The 17,530-nt window shown below is 40.7% G+C and overlaps 1 protein-coding gene across 8 annotated transcripts in view; it reads left to right on the forward strand.

Moving 5' to 3' along the window:
* The first annotated feature begins 398 nt into the window (after positions 1–398).
* Positions 399–17,530, forward strand: part of SLC16A7 (solute carrier family 16 member 7) — a 168,747-nt gene continuing 151,615 nt past the window's right edge. For 6 of the 8 annotated variants that reach the window (XM_027106868.1, XM_027106871.1, XM_027106866.1 and 3 more), the window contains exon 1: positions 399–620. The gene's annotated coding sequence lies outside the window, so the exon portion shown is untranslated. Of the gene's footprint in view, positions 626–17,530 lie in introns of all 8 variants that reach the window. The other 2 variants (XM_027106867.1, XM_027106869.1) reach the window with 1 other exon arrangement.

The raw sequence follows: 17,530 nt of genomic DNA on the forward strand, positions 1-17,530 counted from the left end.
GTTCCTCGCCTTTTGCATGGCTTTCCTCACCCCTAGGTTGCACCACTCCCTGCGTTATCTAAACAGAGCTACCACACACCTGGCTGCTAGGTTAGGTGCCAAAGTACTTCGGGTAAAGCGTGTTCCGACTGATCTGGAGCAACAGTTCTACCAGACTTGTGTCTTTCTCTCAGGGTCAAAACTAAAATCCGAAGTGGAGCGCCCCGAGCCACAGAGAGAGCGTCTACAGCGTTGACAGTGGCCTGGAGCATGCTCAGTCCGCCTGGAGTCACTGGGCGGCGGCCGGCCCCCACTCGCGGCCCCCGGACTCAGGCGGAGCCGCGGGAGCTCGCGGCCACCCTCCTCCTCCCCGCACCCCCCTCCCCCGTCCCCCCGCCCTCCGCCTCCCCCCGCGGCGCGGCGCGCGCTCCCGGGCATCCACAAGGGAGCTCAGCCGCCTCGCCTGCCCTCCCCGCCGCCTCCACCTCCTCCTCTTCCACCTCCTCCGGCTGAGGCGGGCGAGGACTCGTCCGGGGACATAAATAAATAAATAATTCCATTCACCCGGTGACAGCGAGGCGAACCGGCGGTGGCCGGCGGGGGACGGATCGCTGCAGCGCCCACCCTGTGCCGGAGACCAGGTAAAGTAAGTTACACCCCGGGAGGAAAAGAGCAGAGGACTGGGCGCCAGCGGAGAGGAAGGCGAGCGCTCATCCGTCACCCGAGCTGCCCGGGGAACCGCACGCGTGTGTGTAAATAATGGCCAACGTGTGACACGCACGCCAAAGCCATTAGCCGGCGAGCCCTTATATAGACAAAATTCCCCCAGGCGGCTGCCGGAGGAGAGTTCGCGTCACACGAGCGCGGACCTCAGCCGGGTGCAGCCCCGGGGCGCGCGCGCGCGAGCGTCGGAGAGGGGGGCCAGAGGGGTCCGGGGCGGAGAGCGCTCCGTGCGCCCGCGTGCTTCCGGCCAGGCGACGCCAAAGCTCCGAGCTTCTGCGCAGAGGCTCTGCCGGCGCGGTGCTCCCCCCATCCTTACCCCACGAGTCCCTCCGGCAGGTTTCCGCCTGGCGTGTGCCGCTTGCGCTTCTCAGCAGCATCCCGCCCCTGGCCCGCCAGCACCCCGGGGTGGCCTCGGCCGCAGGAGCTGGGGATGGGGGGTTGGTGAGAGAGTGTGTACGGAGCATCTTCTCTTTTAGCAGATGGTGGGGGCTCGGAGAGGCTGGAAGGAGAGGACGCAATACCAGGGGGTTCGAGTTTTGTTCTTTTTCGGTCCACAGGTAGCGTGGCGGGGGCGAGGCCAGTCGGGGGCAGAAAAGGAGTGTGACTTGACGAGGGCGGAGGAGGGCCTGCGCCTCCCGGGCTCACGCTGGGTTTCCTGCGTGAGCTGCTGCGCCGCGCTGGGGGTGCCAGGCCCGGCCAGGTAGCGCGGGAGGCTGGCGAGGTTCCTCCTTCGGGCGGATGCTGCTTCGCAGCTGCTCCCTCCACCCCCATTTTCTCCCTTACTTCCGCGAAACGGGATTGCAGACTGCCTTGGCAGGGCTTGGGGGGGAATTTTGTGGTCTACGTCAGGGATGTTAAAATTACACACACAGACACACACAGACACACACACACACACACACAGACACACACACACACACACACACACGAGAGGAAATGTGCGGTTTCCCTCTGCCTCTCCTTCCTGAAATAGTACTGAGTGGGGTAGTAGTACGAAAGCTAATGTTTCGTGTCCTCCTTTCTTGGGTCTGTTAAGGGACGCAGCAGAGGAATAAAAGCACGGGCAGTGGTGAGGGTGATGTGAAAAAGCCTGGAAACAGTGGGCACTAGGTGCCGTTTACTGGCACCTCATGCTTTATGACTAAATCCAAACTGGGAACTCGGGAGGGCTGCAAACTTTCAACAGACACGTCGGCTTGAATGTGCTGTGTCATTGAAACCTCAAGAACTACGTGTGCATTTGGGGGAGAGTGGCTGAAAAATTAGAGCTGGGTGGTGGCTGCAGAGAATGATGAGGATTGGACAAGGTGACCCTTATTTGGCCCTGGTGAGGCAATCCTAGCTCCACTTTCTGCCTCTGACCACAGTGCATTTGAAGCAGTCTAAGTCAGCTGGCCTGAATGATCTCAGTAAAAGGGAAGGATTACGGTAAGCAACTCAGTGTGTTGCATAACAATTCATAAAGTCAGAAATTAGTTTTTGCAAAATTCATAGCAACAGTTTGCAATTAAGTACTGCTCCCCCCACCCCCGCTCGGACTGTTTTAATAATGGTAAGCGATCTGAAATTTTAACACCTTCTCCCCAGTGTCCTAGTTAGTTCACCTTCCTTTAAATGCTCAGTTTATTTCTAGACATGCATTTACTCTTCTATAATATCTGGCTGATATCTTTGGCCTTGAGCCCTCCTGAAGGGAAAGAGGGCAAAGAGCCTTAAAGAAATATACTTTATCCAGAGTTATATTCCTGGTTCATGTATCTAAAGTAAAAGAAGTCTCCTGCAATTGCTTTTCATTCTGTTTTCATTTATCAAACATGTTTTTGAGACATTCACATGGGAAAAGGTAATTAACTTTAGAGTTAGACCTAGATTTCAAGCTCAGTTCCGCACTTTTGTAAAATTGGGTAATTATTTAACAATCTCATCGTCAGTTTTTCTTATTCATAAAATGGGATTCGTGGTATCCACCCTGAAGTGCTATGGTGAGGAATAAAGTATACGGAAAACACCTAATAAATAAACTAGCTATTTCTGAACCCCTAAAATCACCCCAGACACTGTACTGTGGTTCCCAAGATGAAGGAGGTTGGAATTCTGCTCTCCAAAAACTCAACGTCTAGTCACCTAGGATAATCTTCCTCCTGTCCTCTTTGTCATCAGTCAGTTTCCTCTCAGTGGAAGAAGCATATATCTCAAATAATTTGAAAGGGATGTAGCAATTTCAAGAAATTAAGATGTGCTAAAAGGCAAATTTGAGAAGGGTACCTTGCCTCAGAAACCTGTGTGTTCAGCCCCATCCATTTGCCCATTGAGAGTGACCCAGTATAAACAGGTAATGGAGGATTTTCTCTTGTTATGAGGGCAGGACATCCCTTCCCCGAAGAAGGTCTTTGCTAATGAATTGATTTCCATTTTTTTGAGAGACTGAGCAGCAAGTTTTTTCTGCACTTTGGACAGACTAATCCACTCACTCTGAGAAGCCCAAGAGTATAGTAACTATAACAACATGTCTGTAACGCTACCATGTTCTGGGCACTGTGCTACCACTGTCTATTAACTCCTTTTATCTCCTTAACAATCCTGAGGTAAGTCTGTCAATATCCACATTTATAGAAGAGCAATTGAGGTACAGAGAGTTAAGAAAGTTGCTCAGTTTGCACAGCTAGCAAGTGGCTGAGTTGGGGCAAGCACCCAGGCAGGCTGTCTGATTTTAACCACTGAGTGGTACGGCTTATGCTGCACGAAGCTGAACGAGGGCAGGGACTTTGTCTGTCGTGTCCTCTCTTCTCAGTGCAGTGCCTGGCAGGTGATAGTCCTGAACAGCTGCTTATAGAAAAAATGAAGCACGGAGGGACAGGAGGAGAAACAAACAAGGGAAGAGTGAGCCTCCTTTCCTGCCTACAACTCTAAATCTGGCAGGGGAATCCCTCACGGACTTTGCCTGGGGGACAGGATAGTTGAGGATCTTTTGAAGAGTTGTTTGCCTGGTCCCGCATTATTTATTCTGTGTAAGCACATGCATAGAAATAATTCATGGTAGCTAGTGTCAGGTATTAAATGTTTGGCATTAAGGCTACTAGGTTGTTATAAGGTTCACTGGCTTGTTTTTCTTAACAGATTTTTGGGAACCTTTTGGAGAGCCAAGTTTCTCAATAGATGGCATGATAGTGCTGGATTGCATAATAAGCCACTGAATGGACTCTCATTGTCTGAGAGGTCATCCTTGTTTGTTCGAGGCTTTCTCAACTATTTGGATCAAAGTGTGCAGGAAATGTGTTGGGAAACGACTGCACACTAAGTTTCAGTGTGTAATAGAATTTTTTTTTTAACTGAGGGAGCAAGCTTCGTTTTCTCAGTTGGCCCTTAAATGGTGAATCCAGGGTCCTAATCTACCTACTTGGAAGATCCAGTAGTTTTTATTAATCTTTATTGAAATCCCAAATAAGTTCTTGAAAATTTTACAGGGCATTTGGGTGACAACTACAAAATGCTGGTGTAAAGATATTGTTGTTAAAAATTTTGTACACTTAGGATAGCCCCACAAAAAAATGACATACTGTGTGGTTCAGATATCTGAACTGGTGATTACTGTTTATTTGGCATTAAAACAGAAACTTTCAATGGAAAATATCTAGTATGGGTGGTAACACAGAGAAATATTCGTTTAAATAAACATCTGTACAAACTGTTGGTATTTTTAAAAAGCAGTTAAATTAAACATTGGCTGTTTCCTCACCTAATAACACAATGAAATGTATTCTTATTAATCATGTACACCCCTAAACAGATTCTGATTAGAGCTAATACGTAGAAGAGTTATAGATTATAAGAAGCTGCCCTACTAAATAATTTACTTGAAGACCTATTTATTTTGGAAGTAGATTAGATATGAATAAACAGTAAAACTAAAAGGCATGTATTTGCTTGAAAAGTTTCTAAGGGATGAACTGTATTAATGATATTTGCCTGTTTTTGAAACTGATTCTCCAAAATTTCAGAATCTGAAGTTCTATCAGTTTTTCTCAAATATACAAAAGGTGCATTCAGTGATAAACAGCATTATGTGACAGTGTTTCTAAACAGGTGACACTGTTGGCATTTTGGGCAGGGCTCCTCTACATGGATTAGCAATGCCTCTTCTATTGCAGGACATTTAGTGTGTATGGCCCCTGTCCTCCATATGCTGCTAGAGTCCCCTCAGTCATAATTACTGAAAATGTCCCCTGAAATACCTTTTGGAAGAGTAGTACTAGATGGGATTGAAAACTATTGGCCAATAAGATCAAATTGAGAATGTTTAAGGAGATTATCCTTGAAATGCGTGTACCTTCCAATAAGAAATTCTTTTGTTTTTTCTTCAAAGGATAAAAAGAGTAATCTCCTGTGAAACTACTTTGATTTAAAGGAGTGAGTCCTTCCCCCTAAAGTATATTAAGTATTAATATTTCAGAATCAGGTTATAATTGGCCTCTGAGGGTCCAAATCTTCATTCGCTTCACACTGTCAACAGCCTCTGGTAACGTTGGCACCTGCTGCTTCTTAAACTCTTCTCTTCTGTGTGCTCTTTGTGCCCCTCTTACTTCTCTGACTGCTCATTGGTGGCTGCTTCTTCGGCTTTCCTTTCATCTCCTGCTCACTCAAGTATGTGTTCCTCAATTTCCGTTTGAGTTCTTCTCTTATCTGTATTTGATCCATTGGCAAAGCTCATCCTCTCTTGGCCTGTGTTTTGACCTCAGTAGGAGTAACGCCCAAGTCATTATCTTCAGCCCTGACTTTCCCATAGCTCCAGGCAGCCCTTTCCAAGTACCTGCTGGACGGCTTACCTCTTCTGTGCTTCTGACACGGCTAACACCCTGTGGACTCTTCTGAACACTGTCTTTCCTTTCCAATGAAAGCCCCTGTTGCTTTCATTGGTATTAACATTCTCTTCTAGAAGCTTTTGAGACCCTCAACGCCCCCAGCCTTACGTCTTACAGTCAGGTGCTAAGACCTGATATCCAAAATGCTTCTTTCACCAGTTTCCTCTTTTCTGATGCTGCCACAGAGTTCAGGCACATTTGACATACTACCTAGAGTCATGTCCTAGTCTCTTAGCAGGTCTCCTCATTTCTAGTCTCTCACTGTACCAGTTAATTCTGTACGTACCACGAGATAGTCTTACTGAAATACACCTCCTTTTCCTATTTGTTAATAGCACTTTGTGACTCCCATTACCTAGGTCTAAGGACCAAGGTTTCAACCTCTGTAATTCCAAAAAGTTTTTCCAGGCTCGTCTCCCACTGCCACCATCCTCGAGTCAAATTGACCTGTCCCCTGTGCCTCATTTATCTTCATTCTATTTCCTGACACCACACCTTTGGTCTTGCTGTTCTTTCACCTTAAAATGCTCTAACCTCCTGCTATTTTCATGTCTAGCTTCAACCTTCAAAGCTGAGCTTAAACACCACATTCAGATTTCCTCCAAAGCCTCTGGATAGGTAGAAGAAGCTTTTCTAAAATTTCGGTAACATTGCATTGTAATCTGTCTTGTGTGTTTTAAACATTGTATTATAGTTGCATATAGATTTGTATATCTTTGGTTTCCCTATATACTACAAATTTCTGGGTATTGGGAATAATAACATATCCATATTTACATATCCTTTAGCACTTTGGTGGATTACGGAGTTACATGGGACTTAGAGGACATTGGTTTCTGCTTTTCTTTATTGTTTCTTCAGCATTTTCAATATACCACCATCTATTTTTATTTTAAGTATGTTCACTGAGGCAGCCTGTTCTTTTAGAGACAGTTCCAGTTGTGACTGCATTCTTCTTGCTTCTACCTAGGACCCTCACACAGCTTTCCAGGGCCACACAAAATAAATCTTGCTCTGGGTTGATTGAGAGCCTGTACCTATGTGGTGACAGCTCACGTTCTTACGTTTTCGCTCTGAATTTAACATATTCCGTTTTTCTACCTGTTCTTTACGGGACCTGGTGAAGCTATTTTTTAAGGCCATTGTGTTTCTGGAAGCATTCAAGTTTAGGAAAGTCCATATATGTACAAAAGAGTTCAAGGATGAAAATGGTTGCTTATAAATATAAATGTTTGAACCCTTGTTCATGAGCCCATTGGTCATCAATATTATCTCTTTTCAGATGAAGTCAGAAGGTGGGAAGTAGAGGCATATAGAGGGATCCACTTTTGGAAGAACCCACTGTTACCTCAGGGCTGAACATTTTCTTTCCGTGGCCCTCAGTGTAGTGAATGAATGAATAAACCACCGAAAGGAAGGAAAGAAGGAAAATTCACTTTAAATTTTGGTTACAATTAGATATTAGCCCCTCAGTTAAATTATTTACCTTTGTAGATTAATGCCGTAAGAGGTAAAGCACCTAAGATGCTGTGTGTATCTGTGTGTGTGAGTGTGTGTGTAAGAAGTGAGTTTAGAGACCAAAGATGTGGCTATTAGGTAAAGCTATAGAGATCACTTTGAGTAAAAATAGCTTGCCTTTATCAAACACTTCTATGTGTCAGGCATCATTTTACATATTCATTTTACACATTTTAACTTATTTAATCCTCCAAACCTTATGAGGAAGCATTGTTTTGACCCTCATTTTACAGGTGAGGGAATTAGGGCAAGAGGTTAAGTATCTCGCCCAAGGTGTGTACGTCTTGTCAGTGGAGGGATCTGGATTTGAATATATTAACCACAATAGACCTTCTCAATATTAGTATTTTAAAATATGTAGTTCTGCAGTAGATTTTAAGAGATTCTAGAGGAAGGAAGTTTGAGAAATGTTAAAAAAAAAAAGACTAGTCAAGGATAACGAATCTTGATCTGTTAAAACACAGAGTCAGCAGAATGATAAGACTTCCTTACTGTTTAAAGGAAGTATCTGGAACCAAACTAAGATGCTTAGAAAAAATAATGACTTCTTATTGCGCTTAGAAAAAATGATGACCTCTTATCGCCTGTGGACTCAGGGAGGCTGGGGAACCATTAGGGACTGAAGAAACAGTAAGTCCCGGATGTTATCCCTTTAGCACAGGTAGCAAGATGATAGGGGTGGACTGGGCATGGGGTGGCAAGTCTCTTGTGGACACCCTAGGCTGTGGGCACCAGTGGGTACATGAACAGAGTAGTGTCTAGAGAATTCCCATGGATGTATAGATGTCAGATCTGCAGTGAAGTGGGCTTTTGAATAAAGCCTATGACGTATTTCAAGCCAGACAATGTAATCCTTTAATAACAACTATTTATTCATCCACTGCGCTCCCAGACACCGTCTTAGATGTTAGAGATGGCAAACAGGTAAGCTCCTTTTAGTCTTGAGTCCCACAAATAAAGGAACATATTCTCAAAACAAGGCTAAGCAATTTATGTCCTTCAGTCAGCTTTTTGTAGACCTCCGATGTCGTCTTCACTCTGTAGTTTGTCTCAGTCTGTGGTTCTCTCTTTTCTCTCTTTCCTTTTTTCTCCATCACAGTGTCACGTGGTGGATCAGAGGCTTTGTGGTTAGTTAGATAGACCTTGATGGAACTTTGACTTAGCCACATCTCAGCTGTTTAACTCAAATCAAGATACGTGAACCTTCAGAGCCCCAGTTTCCTCATTTTAAAAAATGGAAACAATAAAACCTATATCACAGGATTGTTGCTGGAGAGTAAATAAATAATGCAGGTAACTTAGAAATGGTAATCGTAATCATTTTCCTTTTATCTCTACCAGTATTTCTGGTGCATCTTGAGGCAGGGCCTCTTTATTTTTGAGGAATTCTCTTCTGTGCACAGGTATTTATGAATTATAATATTACTGTTCACAGCCTGAGCCAAGTAGGAGATTCATAAAACAACAACAACTCATTGACTTTACAGTTATGTGGGTCTTTCCCATATAGACAAAGCTCTGGTTTTTGGTACATATAGGAAGACAACTCAACACTGATATTGATGCTGCAAAAATATTTCAGTGCTAAATTTTTCACTTAAACACAATGTTAGTAACATCAATTGGGACTGTATCCCAAGGGAATTTTAAGATGGAAATTTCTTATTTTCCACTTAGAATTAGCAGTGCACATAAGCACATTTAAAAGCTATGACAAAGAGAAAAACAATAGTCATTCTATTATCACGACTTAGAGACATTTATTCATATTAAGATGCAAACTTATGGCAACGTAATTATTGGTACCATGTAAGTGCTTCTTATGTGTCTGATCTCTTAAAAATAGAATCTCTATTCCTCATTATTACCAAGTAAGATATATTATATTCATTTACAGGTAGAATAAAGACTCAGCAAGATGAGGCTGCCCATTAGAGAACCCTAAGAGTCAATGTCTCAGTAGATGTTTCAATGTAGGTAGGACGCTAATGGCAACTAGATCTTGCTCCCAAATCTTAAAATCAGTTTAAATCAGTAAATAATTAAGTATTGCTCCATGAAGTAATATGCACAGAGACCTGAAAAGATCATGTATAAGACATCTTTCCTGACCCCCCTGAGGAGACTCTAATTTCAGAGACATTCTCTATGTGTGTACAGTTAAAGGTACAATCCAGAGTAGGACTGAGTGTCAAAATAAAATGATAAAGCAGTGATTGTCTACGGCAGAGGTTGACAAAGTATAAATAACCCTTGGGCCACATCTAGCCTGCTACCTGTTTTCATAAGTAAAGTGTTTCTGGAATATAGCCACACCCATTGGTTTCTGTATTTTCTGTAGCTGATTGCCTGCTGCAGACAGAGTTGAGTAGTTGTGACTAAGTCTGCAAATCCTAAAATATTTACTATCTTTCAGTTTAGAGAAAAATACTTGTTGACCCCTGCTCTAGGAGTCCAGAAGAAGGAGACTTTACTATGTAACGGAGCAATCAAAGAAGGCTTTAATGAAAGAAGTGGAAATGTTTTTAGAGCTGAGAGATGAATAGTCTTTAAGTGAAACGAGGAGATGGTCATTATAAGTGCCCCAAAACTCGAGAGTAAAAGCAAAAAACACATGGATAAATACAAAAGTCTGCTGAAGTATAAGGATTATATTTCTGTATATAATTCATATAATACTCATCTTTGAGTATACTTTTTGTAAGTATTCATCTAGAACTGTGATTCTTAAACTTGATGGGACATTTGAATCAATTGGTAAAAAATAAGATATATTTTTTTACTCATTGATCTGTGATACTGAACTGTGGAAAATCACTAATCTAGAATACTTATTCATTTGCTATTTTCTGTTGAGGACAGAGAATATTTTTTTCTCAAATGGTATCTCTGCCTCCTTAAAGTACATGCATGCTGGACATACATTAATAATTTTGCTAATCACTAGTTATAATAAAAATAATACTAGCTATTGAGCACACAGCTAGGTGCCAGCACTAGGCCAAGAGCTTTTTATACGTTCTCACATTAAAAATTTACAGTAGCCCAATGAGGTAGATGTTATTATTCCCATTTTGCAGAAGAGAATACTAAGAATAGATGGAACAAGTGATTAATTGCCTTTATACTACAGTAGTAGTAAATAGACCCTCTTTAATATCACCAAGAAATTTACTTTTTTAAAAAGAGAAACTTTTTTGTGTGTGTATTTTTTTTTTGCGGTACGCGGGCCTCTCACTGTTGTGGCCTCTCCCGTTGCGGAACACAGGCTCCGGACGCGCAGGCTCAGCGGCCATGGCTCACGGGCCCAGCCGCTCCGCGGCATGTGGGATCTTCCCGGACCGGGGCACGAACCCGCGTCCCCTGCATCGGCAGGCGGACTCTCAACCACTGCGCCACCAGGGAAGCTCTGTATTTTTTTTTAATTAATTAATTTTATTTATTTTTGTATGTGTTGGGTATTCGTTGCTGCGCGCGGGCTTTCTCTGGTTGCGGTGAGCAGGGTCTACTCTTTGTTGCGGTGCGCAGGCTTCTCATTGTGGTAGCTTCTCTTGTTGTGGAGCACGGGCTCTAGGCGCGCGGGCTTTAGTAGTTGTGGCACGCAGGTTCAGTAGTTGTGTCTCGTGGGCTCTGGAGCGCAGGGTCAGTAGTTGTGGCTCACGGGCTTAGTTGCTTTGCAGCGTGTGGGATGTTCCTGGACCCGGGCTCGAACCCTGCATTGGCAGGCAGATTCTTAACCACCGCGCCACCAGGGAAGTCCCTAAAAAGAGAGACTTTTGGAGGTAGGGCATAGATAGGAATGGGCTTTCAGAAATTTAAAAAAAGTGTATTTGCCAATTTGTTCTATTATGTGACTTCTTTTCTTTTAAAAGCATTGTGCCATATTTTTATAAAAGTTGAGTCTGCTTTCACTACAAATTATTCTACAAATTTTTATTGAACATACTGATGTTTTTTTGGACTGGAACTTTCTGTACCCTTTCTGTTTCTCTTGTTTCTGTCACTTTCTGTCCATAGATCTTAACCTTGTCTCTTAAGGTTCAGTTATTTGTAATGTCCTTCCTTTCTTCCTTCTTTTTCTGTAGTATCCCTTCCTAATATCATATAGATTCCAGTTACTTATTGCCTGGTGTCTTCAATGTAGCAATAAAATGCTTGAATGCATTTTCCTAAAGCCATGGTCTCTTTCAGAAGAAAAAGAATCGATGCAACTAAATACCCGTTTCTTTTTCTGAACTTAAAAAGTGGCAGGTACTGCAGGAATATTTGCATATCACTAATTGGTATGACAACATAATAAGTAGATAGGAAAAGGTGAATGATTCAGAAGAAACCTCAGGGAATATAAGAAAATGTAAGTCCATCCCCTGTGGACCACATTAGCATCTCTGTGGGGAGTCACCTGGCCGCTGTGTCCCGGGGGAGAACATTAATTACACTCAGTAATGGCCTGCTACTGGAGGATTTACAGATGTCAGATCTCAAGCTCATCTAAACATTATTTCCCTTTTTATCGTTAATTTTCTTAGTAATATGTGCTGTAATTTAAGGGAAAGAAAGCACTTCAATGAGGAAGCATGCAAATTTTTATTGCTTTAAGTTTATTTTTATCAGTAACAGATATATTACTCTATTAAGCTATCTGGGCCCATTATCTACATTTATTTTCAAATATTCCAAAAAAAGGGCCTATGCACTTCTATAGCTGTATCACCAAATTAAAAATCTTATTTTAAATGCTTAGAAACCTAATTATTACTGTTCATTGGGTTACTTCAGTACTGATGATCAAAATTATTATGCATATTTGACCTATAACTTTCACTTCAGAGTGAACGTTCCATCCAACTTTTTTAGTCTATAATCTATTTTAAATTATTTCACATTTTATTAGAACTCTTATTTTACTAGCTTTTGTCTTGAAGCAGTACTACTAATGTCTCCTCAGCTATACATTCAGATATTGAGTTGTGGTCTATAAAATCTAAATTTAAAAATGTAATTTTTTGCTATTCTCTTGGTGTCCAAAGGATTTACATGTATCACCTCACATAATCCAGAAAGTCATTGTCTGACCAGCAGCCCTATAATATGGGCATGTGGCATCGTTATCACTAATTTAGAATGAATTGAAGTATCTGATATCTCAAGTAGGTTAGGTCACAAAGCTCTATTTTCAAAATCCACATTTTTCCCTATGTTCCATGTAGTTGTCCCAGGTAGGAGAAGATTCCTCCATCTTTGCATAAACATATTATAGAAAAGGGAAACTGTAGGGAAGATAAAAGAGAAATACTTAGGATTCTGTCCTTCTGAATTGTGCTACTTTTTAAGAGTCATGCTTTTAAGTATCAGAATCGCACCTGGAAGTCTTTCACAAAAAAACAAATGACAAAATTAAAAGGACAAGAAAAATGTTGGCAAAATTGTATTTTGTCCCTCTTCTACATTGTCTCAGTCTGTTTGGGCTGGTATGACAAAATACCACAGACTGGGTAGCTTATAAACAACAGAAATTTCTTTCTCAGCGTTCTGGAAGCTGGAAGTCAGAGGTCAGGGTGCCAGCCTGGTCGGTTGAGGGCCTGCTTCTGGGTTGCCGACTTTTAGCTGTGTCCTGGCGTGGTGGAAGGGACTCTGGAGCTCTGTGGGGTCTGTATAAGAGTACTAATCCCATTCATGAGAGCTCCATCCTCATGACCTAAGCACCTTACAAAGGCCTCACGTCCTGAAACCATCACACTGGGCATTAAGATTTGATCATGAGTTTATGGGGCCACAAGCATTCAGACCATAGCACACATACATAATCCTTCTTTCAAAAATGTCAGCTCCATGAACTGTGTATACTGGGACTGAAGTTAGTACCAAGAAATCGAGTAGGCACGGATAACACTATTGAATTAAGGCTATGTTTAAATAAATTGGGATCCGAATATTGTTTACTTTTTTCTAGTACTTGATTATGCTTTTTTAAATAGGTACATTCAGCTCCAATTGTACCTTAATAAGAAAAACAATTCATGACACATTAAAAAAAATCTTAGTAATAATTGGTTCATTAAAGTACTGTAACTTCATTATAACTTGAAATTCAGTGTAAGAGTTCGTCTTACACAGAGTCCATTTCAAAAGTCCATTTCAAAAGGATGTTTTAGAAGGAAGTCCCCCACCATAAGCAATTTAGCTCTTTACCTTAGCCTTGTTATAGGAACGGGAGCATTCAGCTGTAGCACCTTGAAGATGGTGCTGTAATGAAATCCTAGCATCATTGTTTTAAAATGTATTCCTTTTGTAGTAGAACAACTTCAAAATATATGATTGAGGTACTACATGTTTTAAAATGTGAGGCAGTTGAATTGAACGCTATGTCTTATTTATCCAGTGTCTGATACACTTACAGTGTGAATGGGACTTTTCTTTACAGTTGAAAAGAGAATATAATTGGTTCATTGCAATTAAAATGTCCTTTCCTTGACTCCAAAAAGGAGGTGTGGGAAAATTTATCAGGTATTATTACCATCTACTGAATAGTATTTTATAGGACAGAGTTGATGGGGAAAACAGGAAATGCTCTGATGTTAATTGAACACTTGTATGGACAGTTTAAGAGCACAGACAACCTATGTCTTAGACAATCTATAGCATTTAAGTTGTAGTTTACCAAAATCAAGAGTCTAAGGCCAATAATTCAAACAAAGAGAAATTATGCAACTAAGGTATTCCTGTATGCAGAGGGCCTCTTCCACAAAGGTGGAACTAGAGATTCAAGTTGAAAACATACAGGATTATGATCAATAATCCTATGAGTAATTATTAATTAATCCTGAACACAAATATAATATCCCCAAATAGTCCATTGGGGTTAGAAAAGTTTCTACATAGACTGTTTTAGCTCCTGAGAAGGGCCATCTTTTGTAATCAAATCATTAATGATTTCAAAGGAAGTGGTTCTGATATGCTCTTTATGTTATTAAAAGGCATCAGAATAATATAAGGTAGTTGAAGTGCCATGATTTTTTTTAATTGAAATACAGTATAGTTGATTTACAATGTTGTGTTAGCTTTCAGGTGTACAGCAAAGTGATTCAGTTATATACATATATATATATATTCTTTTGCAGATTCTTTCCATCATAGCTTATTATAAGATATTGAGTATAGTTTCCTGTGCTATACAGTAGGTCCTTGTTGTTTAAATATTTTATGTATAGCAATGTGTATCTATTAATCCCAAACTCCTAATTTATCACCCCTCCCCCTTTGATAACTATAAGTTTGTTTTCTATGTCTGTGAGTCTGTTTCTGTTTTGTAAATAAGTTCATTTGTATCATTTTTTTTAGATTCCACATATAAGTGATATATATTTGTCTTTTTTTAAAATAAATTTATTTATTTATTTATTTTTGACTGCATTGGGTCTTCGTTGCTGTGTGTGGGCTTTCTCTAGTTGTGGCAAGCGGGGGCTACTCTTCTTTGTGGTACTCAGCCTTCTCATTGTGGTGGCGTCTCTTGTTGCGGAGCATGGGCTCTAGGCATGTGGGCTTCAGTAGTTGTGGCTCACGGGCTCTAGAGCACAGGCTCTGTAGTTATGGCGCACAGGCTTAGTTGCTCCATGGCATGTGGGATCTTCTTGGGCCAAGGCTTGAACCCATGTCCCCTGCATTGGCAGGCGGATTCTTAACCACTGCACCAACAAGGAAGCCCCCATACATTTGTCTTTCACTGACTTACTTCACTTAGTATGATAATTCTAGGCTCATTTTTTAACTTTATTTCATTAGAGAATCAAACTTTGTTTTAAAAAATTGTATATTGAGGAAACTTGCACAAGCCTTTTGGATAGCCTTACCCACCAGAGGGCAGACAGAAGAAGCAAGAAGAACTACAGTCCTGCAGCCTGTGGAACAAAAACCACATTCACAGAAAGATAGACAACATGAAAAGGGAGAGGGCTATGTACCAGATGAAGGAACAAGATAAAACCCCAGAAAAACAACTAAATGAAGTGGAGATAGGAAACCTTCCAGAAAAAGAATTCAGAATAATGATAGTTTAGATGATCTAGGACCTCAGAAAAACAATGGAGGCAAAGATTGAGAAGATGCAAGAAATGTTTAACAAAGACCTAGAAGAATGAAAGAACAAACAGAGGTGAACAACACAATAACTGAAATGAAAAATACACTAGAAGGAATCAATAGCAGAATAACTGAGGCAGAAGAATGGATAAGTGATCTGGAAGACAGAATGGTGGAATTCACTGCTGCAGAACAGAATAAAGAAAAAGAGAATGAAAAGAAATGAAGGCAGCCTAAGAGACCTCTGGGACAACATTAAATGCAACAACATTCACGTTCTAGGGGTTCCAGAAGGAGAAGAGAGAGAGAAAGGACCCGAGAAAATATTTGAAGACATTATAGTCGAAAACTTCCCTAACATAGGAAAGGAAATTGCCACCCAAGTCCAGGAAGTGCAGAGAGTCCCATACAGGATAAATCCAAGGAAAAACACACCGAGACACACAGTAATCAAATTGGCAAAAATTAAAGACAAAGAAAAATTATTGAAAGCAGCAAGGGGAAAATGACAAATAACATACAAGGGAACTCCCTTAAGGTTAACAGCTGATTTCTCAGCAGAAACTCTACAAACCAGAAGGAAGTGGCATGATATACTTAAAGTGATGAAAGGGAAGAACCGAAAACCAAGATTACTCTACCTGGCAAGGATCTCATTCAGATTCGATGTAGAAATCAAAAGCTTTACAGACAAGCAAAAGCTAAGAGAATTCAGCACCACCAAACCAGCTCTACAACAGATGTAAAAGGAACTTCTCTAAGAGGGAAACACAAGAAAAAAAAAGGACCTACAAAAACAAACGCAAAACAATTAAGAAAATGGTAATAGGAACATACATATCGATGATTACCTTACACGTGAATGGGTTAAATGCTCCAACCAAAAGACACAGGCTTGCTGAATGGATACAACAACAAGACCCATATATATGCTGTCTACAAGAGACCCACTTCAGACCTAGGGACACATTCAGACTGAAAGTGAAGGGATGGAAAACGATATTCCATGCAAATGGAAATCAAAAGAAAGCTGGAGTACCAATACTCATATCAGATAAAATAGACTTTAGAATAAAGAATGTTGCAAGAGACAAGGAAGGACACTACATAATGATTAAGGGATCAATCCAAGAAGAAGATATAACAATTATAAATATATATGCACCCAACATAGGAGCACCCCAATACATACAGCAACTGCTAACAGCTATAAAATAGGAAATCAACAGTAACACAATAATAGTGGGGGACTTTAACACCTCACTTACACCAATGAACAGATCATCCAAACAGAAAATTAATAAGGAAACACAAGCCAAAATGACACAATAGACCAAGTAGATTTAATTGATATTTATAGGACATTCCATCCAAAAACAGCAGATTACACTTTCTTCTCAAGTGCGCATGGAACATTCTCCAGGATAGATCATATCTTGGGTCACAAGTCAAGCCTCAGTAAATTTAAGAAAATTGAAATCTTATCAAGCATCTTTTCTGACCACAACGCTGTGAGATTAGAAATCAATTACAGGGAAAAAAACATAAAAAACACAAAAACATAGAGTGTAAACAGTACCTTACTAAATAACCAAGATATCACTGAAGAAATCCAAGAGGAAATTAAAAAATACCTAGAGACAAATGATGATGAAAACACGACGATCCAAAGCCTATAGGAAGCAGCTAAAGCAATTCTAAGAGGGAAGTTTATAGCTATACAAGCCTACCTCAAGAAACAAGAAAAATCTCAAATGAACAATCTAACCCTACACCTAAAGGAACTAGAGAAGGAAGAACAAACGAAACCCAAAGTTAGCACAAGGAAAGAAATCATAAAGATCAGAGCAGAAATAAATGAAATAGAAACAAAGAAAACAATAGCAAAGATCAATAAAAGTAAAAGCTGGTTCTTTGAGAAGATAAACAAAATTGATAAACCATTAGCCAGACTCATCAAGAAAAAGAGGGAGAGGACTCAAATCAATAAAATTAGAAATGAAAAAGGAGAAGTTACAACAGACACTGCAGAAATACAAAGCATCCTAAGAGACTACTACAAGCAACTCTATGCCAATAAAATGGACAACCTGGAAGAAATGGACAAATTCTTAGAAAGGTATAACCTTCCGAGACTAAACCAGGAAGAAATAGAAAATATGAACAGACCAATCACAAGTAATGGAATTGAATCTGTGATTAAAAATCTTCCAACAAACAAAAGTCCAGGACCAGATGGCTTCACAGGTAAATTCTATCAAACATTTAGAGAAGAACTAACACCCATCCTTCTCAAACTCTTCCCATAAATTGCAGAGGAAGGAACTCTCCCAAACTCATTCTATGAGGCCACCATCACCCTGATACCAAAA

The sequence above is a fragment of the Aethalodelphis obliquidens genome, unplaced genomic scaffold (genome assembly GCF_003676395.1).
Source record: "Aethalodelphis obliquidens isolate GAN/ISIS:26980383/991018 unplaced genomic scaffold, ASM367639v1 scaffold8, whole genome shotgun sequence".
Taxonomy (NCBI): domain Eukaryota; kingdom Metazoa; phylum Chordata; class Mammalia; order Artiodactyla; family Delphinidae; genus Aethalodelphis; species Aethalodelphis obliquidens.